The sequence below is a fragment of the Phacochoerus africanus genome, chromosome 3, assembly GCF_016906955.1.
Source record: "Phacochoerus africanus isolate WHEZ1 chromosome 3, ROS_Pafr_v1, whole genome shotgun sequence".
Lineage (NCBI taxonomy): Eukaryota > Metazoa > Chordata > Mammalia > Artiodactyla > Suidae > Phacochoerus > Phacochoerus africanus.
Window position 1 is genome coordinate 71680358 of NC_062546.1, and position 7054 is coordinate 71687411.

The 7054-nt window shown below is 37.8% G+C and overlaps 1 pseudogene; it reads right to left on the reverse strand.

Annotated features, from left to right (window-relative positions):
- Window positions 1-4925: 4925 nt before the first annotated feature.
- On the reverse strand, window positions 4926-5836 carry LOC125122146 (40S ribosomal protein S2-like; annotated as a pseudogene).
- Window positions 5837-7054: the final 1218 nt, after the last annotated feature.

A 7054-nucleotide genomic window follows, 5' to 3' on the forward strand; every position in this document is an offset into this window, starting at 1 on the left:
CTAAGTATTAGGAGATTTTCTATATAATATTCTCTTACTGACTTATAGTTTAATTCCACTGTGATCCTGGAAACTATGTAATTTCAATTCTTTTAAATGGGTTAAGGTTTGTTTTACACCCCAGAATACTGTCTATATACACATGTAAAAACTACATACTCTGCTGTTGTTGGGTGTGGTGTTCAAAAATTTTTTAATATGCCAAGTTGATTCTTATTATTGATGTCTTAATCTCCTTACTGATTTCCTATTTGCTTTTTTTACTGAGAAAAGAGTGTTGTCATCTTCAAATGAATTGAGAATTGGTCTATTTCTCCTTTTAAGTCTATCATTTTTTATTTCACATGTTCAGAAGCTCTATCATTAGATGAATGTAAGTTTAGAATTATAACGTTTTCTTATTGAATTGAATCCTTCATCACTAATGAACATTTTTATCTCTGGTAATATTTTTTGCTTCAAAATATACTGTATATGACTTTAACGGAGCCACTATATCTTTCTTTTTTTAATTTTTTTAAATAGTTATTTCCCCAATACAATTTTTTTTTCTACTGGAAAGCATGGTGACCCAGTTACACATACATGTATACATTCTTTTTTCTCACATTATGTGTTCCATCATAAGTGACGAGGCAGAGTTCCAAGTGCAACACAGCAGGATCTTATTGCTAATCCATTCCAATGGCAATAGTTTGTATCTATTAACCCTAAGCTCCCCAACCACCACACTCCCTCCCCCTCCCCCTTGGCAACCACAAGTCTATTCTCCAAGTCCGTGATTTTCTTTTCTGTGGAAAGGTTCATTTGTGACAAATATTAGATTCCAGATATAAGTGATATCATATGACATTTGTCTTTCTCTTTCTGACTTACTTCACTCAGTATGAGAGTCTCTAGTTCCATCCATGTTGCTGCAAATGGCATGATTTCATTCTCTTTTATGGCTGAGTACTATTCCATTGTGTATATATAAGACATCTTCCTAATCAAATCATCTGTCAATGGACATTTGGGTTGTTTCTATGTCTTGGCTATTGTAAATAGAGCTGCAATAAACATGCAGGTGCATGTGTCTTTTTTAAGGAAAGTTTTGTCTCGTTATATGCCCAAGACTGGGATTGCTGGGTCATATGACAGTTCTCTGGGTCATATGACAGTGTAGTTTTCTAAGATATCTCCACACTGATCTCCATAGTGGTTGTACCAGCTTACATTCCCACCAACAGTGCAGGAAGGTTCCCCTTTCTCCACACCCGCCCCCACCCCAGCGTTTGTTATTTGTGGACTTATTCATGATGGCCATTCTGTCTGGCGGGGGGTGATATCTCATGGTAGTTTTGACTTGCATTTCTCTAATAATCAGTGATGTTGAGCATTTTTTCATGTGCTTGTTGGCCATCTGTACATCTCCCTTACAAAAATATCTATTCGGGTCTTTTGCCAATTTTTCCATTGGGTTGTTGGCTTTTTTGCTGTTGAGTTGTGTAAGTTGCTTGTATATTTTAGAGATTATGCCTTTGTCAGTTGCATCATTTGAAACTATTTTCTCCCATTCTGTAAGTTGTATTTTTGTTTTCTTTTTTGTCTCCTTTGCTGTGCAAAAGCTTGTCAGTTTGATTAGGTCCCATTGGTTTATTTTTGCTTTTATTTCTATTGCTTTGGGAAACTGATCTGAGAAAATACTCATAACGTTGATATCAGAGAATTTTTGCCTATGTTCTCTTCCAGGAGTTTGATTGTGTCTCGTCTTTTTTGATTAGGATTTACATTGAATATTTTTCAATCATTTAACTTTTAAACTATTTGTGTCTTTATATTTAAGGTGTGTTTTTTATAAATAGCATATAATCGCATCTTGGTATTTTTATCAAATTGTGTTTTAAATGTGTTTAGTTTATTTGCTACTAATATAGTTATGGATCTGGTTGGTTTAAAATTAACATCTCATTAGATGTATTGTTTGTCTAAATTGTTCTTTACTTTCTTGCTTTCTCTGCTTTCTTTGGATTGGCCAAATGATTTTTATAGTTTTATTTTATCTCCACTGTTGGATTATTAGTCATATCTCTTTTTGGGGATGGGAGCTAGCCTTAAGATTTACAATATAAATTTTTAACTTATGATAACCTATCTTTAAGTAATGTTATACCATTTCACATTTGGTATAAAAATCTGACATCAATATACTTCCAATTAGCTCCTCCCATCTTTTGCGTTATTTTTGCCAAACATCTATTTTCATATATTTTATATCCCCATAATACATTTTTACATTTTTATTCTTTTGCTTTTTTTTTTTTTTTTTTTTTTAGGGCCACCCTCTGGCATGTGGAAGTTCCCAGTCTAGGGGTCTAATCGGAGCTATAGCTGATGGCCTACACCACAGCCATAGCAATGTGGGATCTGAGCCTCATCTGCAAACTACACCACAGCTCATGGCAATGCTGGATCCTTAACCCACTGAGTGAGGTGAGGGATTGAACCCACAACCTCATGGTTACTAGTTGGATTTGCTTCCACTGTGCCATAACAGGAACTCCCTAGGCAGTCTATTATCTTCTAAAGTGATTAAGTCTTTTAAAATCTTCTAATTTAATTTACTTTTTGTCATTGCCTCTGTTCTTTTTTTTTATGGGTATATATACAAGTATCATTTGGTTTTATTCTCCTAGAGAATTTCTTCTTTATTTCTTATAGTGCTGGCATGTTGGCCATAAATTCTGAGCTTTTTCTCTAAGCTTTATCTTTATTTCACTTTCTTTTGAAATAAACCTTCTCTGAGTATACAATGCTGATTTAACAGGTTTTATATTCTTTAAGTACTTTAAAGATGGTAATCCATTGGCTTTTGGCTTGCGCATAGTTTCCGACAAATACCCTGCTATAATCCTTATTTTTCTTCTTCTGTATGGAATATTTTTTTCTCTAGCTCCTTTAGAGATTTTCCCTTTGTCTTTCAGTTTCAATAGTTTCTGTTGTTCCCTCTTCAGCTTTAGTGTGTCTTCCCTCAGTTGTGTCCAGTCTAATCATGAGTCCATCAGATCAGCTCTTCATTTCTGATATATTTTCCTTTCAGCATTTCTATTTGACATTTTCTTATAGTTTCCATATGTTACCAAATTCCCCAACTATTCATGCATATTGTCCACATTTTCTTCCAGTTTTCTGACATATTGATAATCATTATCTTTAAATCCTTTTCTGATAGTTTGAACATCTGTGTCATATCTAATTCTGATTCTGCTGACTGCTTTATCTCTTGACAAAGGGTTGTCTATTCTTGCTATTTTTATATATGTCCTGTAATTTTTTTATTATTAAATATCAGACATTTTGTAGAAGAATAGTAGAGACTTGAAAAAATAGTACTTATGCTTGGAAATGAATGCCCATCTTCTGCTATGAAGTGATTAGAAAGGGACTGGGTGCCAATCCAGTCAGGAAATCAAGCTGAAATGGGGTTTTGTTTTTGCTAGTTAACCTTAACCCATTATATCTCAGTTTTCACATTCCTCTAGCAGTATACTGATGTCATTTTGAGTTCAAAGTGGGACTAGAATATTAAATGATTATTCTTAGTATTCTTGCTTTCCCATCAGCTTGTAGTACTGCATAAAAGCCTACACCACATTGGTATCTCCCTTCATGCCTGTCTCTCCTTTAGTAGTAGATTGCTATTGCTTGTTATTCAGCATGCAGCTCATTGGGAAGGCAAGAAATTTCTCTCTTATCCTGGCCCAGCCTCAGTCTTAGGCAGGCTTTCTATGTCAAGGCATAGATAGCATTTCTACCCCTCCCACCTATGGCAGTAAAACTCTTCCTTGAAACTGCAGTTGTACTTGGACAGGAATTTTCCCCTCTCCCCCAGAAGGAGTGGAACTCCACCTGTTATAAATAGAAGATTCTATGTCCAATCAGGATTTCAGCAGCCCTCCTGGGGTAGAGGGTTTTGGCTTCTATCTTTTCCCCAACTGCAATATATTTTTGCTTGGTTCCTAAGAGACCATTTCTTATCCACCCTCTGGAAGAAGTTTTGCTTCTGCTTTTACCCTAGAAGCAATACTTCTGCCTAGAAGAGTGGATTGCTGCTCCTTGCTGGACAGGCCTTTCCTTCAGAGGTAAGGAGGGTACAGAAAGCAGACTTGTGCCTGCTGCCCTCCTCACAGCAGCCAATCACCTCCTTCATACCTAAACCATTGAGAGGGTCTCTCTCCAGTTGCCTTCCCTTCCTCCAAGTTTTCTCATGAGGAATTAACAAAGATTTCACACAGAAATGCTTCTACATGAATGTAAACTCCCTTTGTGTCCTGGACCCCATTTATTCCCAATAAATCTTTTCAATGTGATGGTTTTCCTGATGTGTTGATTTAGCAAGGATACAGTCCTCTGTTATTTAACCAAACACTGATTGTTACTATAAAGGAAGTTTTCAGATATAAGATCCATAATCAGTTAACTTAAGTGAGGTAAAGTACGCTGGAGTGCGCTGATTTAATACATTAGAAGGCCTATTGTCACCAATGGCAGGATTTTCTTCCTTTTATGGCCATCTCATATTTTTGCATTTTTTTTAACCAATCATCCATCAATAGACACTTAGGCCGTTTCCATATCTTAACTACTGTAAATGACACAGGACTAGACATAGGAGTGCAGATATCCCTTTAAGATAGTGATTATTATTTCTCTGAAATATCTACCTAGAAATGGGAATTCTGGATCATGTGGTAATTCTACTTTTAATTCTCCATTCTGTTTTCCATAACAGCTATACCAATTTACATTCCCACCAGCAGTGCACATGTGTTCCTTTTCTCCACACCCCACAACACTTGTTATTTCTTGTCTATTTGACAACAGATCTCCTATCAGGTGTGGGATGATATCTCATTGTGGTTTGTTCTGTTTTTTTGTTTGTTTGTTTTTTACTAGCTTCATTCGTTTTATTTTTCTCATATAAAACTATGTGGTGGCCACAGCTGGAACCTGGGTCATCTGCACAGAAACTCTGGTGTGGGTCTTCACAAGATGGTTGGTGAATTCCTGATGAGGAGACTTGGTGAACACTATCTCTTTCCAGAGATCAGGAGTGAGATGGCTGTACCTCTTGGAATGGCATCAAAGGTGGCCTTGGCAAAGTTGCCCAGGGTGACAGTGAAGCCCCTGGCAGAGGTGTAGCAGTTGTCAATTCCTGCCATCATCAGTAGCTTCTTGGGCTCAGGGGCTGAGACAATGCCAGTGCCCCTAGGGGCAGGAATGAGGTGCACCAGCATGGAGTCACAGTGCCCAGAAGAGTATGAGGCTTGCCAATCTTGTTCCCCCAGTAGCCTTGCTGCACTAGGACAATGGAGGGTTTGGCCAGAATGATGGTCCCACAGATAGCAATGGCTACCTCCTTAGAGCACCTGATACCCAAACCAATATGTCCGTTGTAATTCCCAATGGCGACAAATGCCTTGAACCTGGTCCACTGACCAGCATGGGTTTGCTTCTGCACAGACATGATCTTCAAAACCTAGTCTTTGAGGGATGCCCCCAGGAAAAAGTCAATTATGTCAGATTTCTTGATGGGCAGAGAAAAGAGATAGATCTCTTCCAGAGACTTGATCTTCATGTCTTTGACCAGGCTATCCAGCTCGGTGACTGGGAGCCACTACTTGTCCTCGGCTTTACCTCCGCGAGCTCCACAGCCTCGGCCCAGGATCTGACTGCGACCGCAACTCTGGCCTCAGCAGCAGCCGAAGCATCCTCAGAAGCCACAGCGGCCTCCCATCCCAGGGTCCCTGGGGCCTCAGCCCCACCCCAACCCCACAGCACCAGCGTCATCCTCCATTTGGTGTTTTCCTGAAGAAGAGAGTCATTGTGGTTTTGATGAACATTTCCCTGATGATTAGTATGTAGAGCACCTTTTCATGTAACTGTTGGATGTTTGTGTCTTTTTTAGAAAAATGTCTATTCGGATCCTTTGCCCTGCCACTTGCGACGACATAGTTGAAACTGGAGGACCTCATGCTAAGTAAAATAGACCAGACACACAAAGATAAATACTATATGATTTCACTTATAAGTTAACTCTAAAAAATCAAAGTCACAGAAGCAGAGAATAGAATGGTACATGCCAGGGACTGGGGTTGGGGAAATAAGGAGGTGTTAGTCAAAGGGTATAAACTTTCCATTATAAAATGAATAACTCCTGGGGACCTAATGTACAGAGTGATAACTGTAGTTACGGATACTGCATTGTATACTTGATACTTGAAATCTGCTGAAAGAGTAAATTCTAATTGTTCTCACCACACACAAAATAAGTAACAACGTGAGGTGATACGTGTGTTCATTAGCTTGGCTGTGGTCATGATTTCATATTGCATAGGTATAGAAAATCGTCTTGTTGTACACCTTAAATATACACAATATTTATTTGTCAATTAGTCCTCAATAAATATTGGGAGAAAACTAAATATTCTCTCTGTGGACAGAAGCTTAAGCCTGTGACTGAGTTTCATGCTGATCACAATCTTTTCTTTAGGAAGGCCTGCATTATGAATTTCATATTTTCTTAGCCAGCTTCTACAATCACCTGATACAATACCTTATGATAGATAGATAGATAAGTAGGTAGATGGATGATATGTAAATAGATGATAGATAGATAAATAGATAATGTCCTACTTATTTTGCTTCTTTGGTTTAGCGTTGACCGTTCCTAATGTCAGTAATCTTACTTTCTAGTGAGAACACAGATAATTAAAAAATAAATATAAAGAGAACATAAAGCCATATGAAGAGAAGCTAAGTAAGGTAACAGCATAGACATGACAGAGAATGCCATCTTAAATAGGAGGTCAAAGAAGAATCTTGATAAAAAAAAAAATCTTAGGGTGAAATCCTGAGTAAAGTGAGGTAGCAACGTTCTGCTTTTAGTTGAGAGAAAAACATTTCTAGAATTGCAAGTGCAAAGCTCATAAGGTGATGGAACACTTAGTGTGTTTGTGGAAGAGAGAAAGATGGAAGGGGTGACATTGTTCCAGCAAGGAAGAAAATAGAGGAG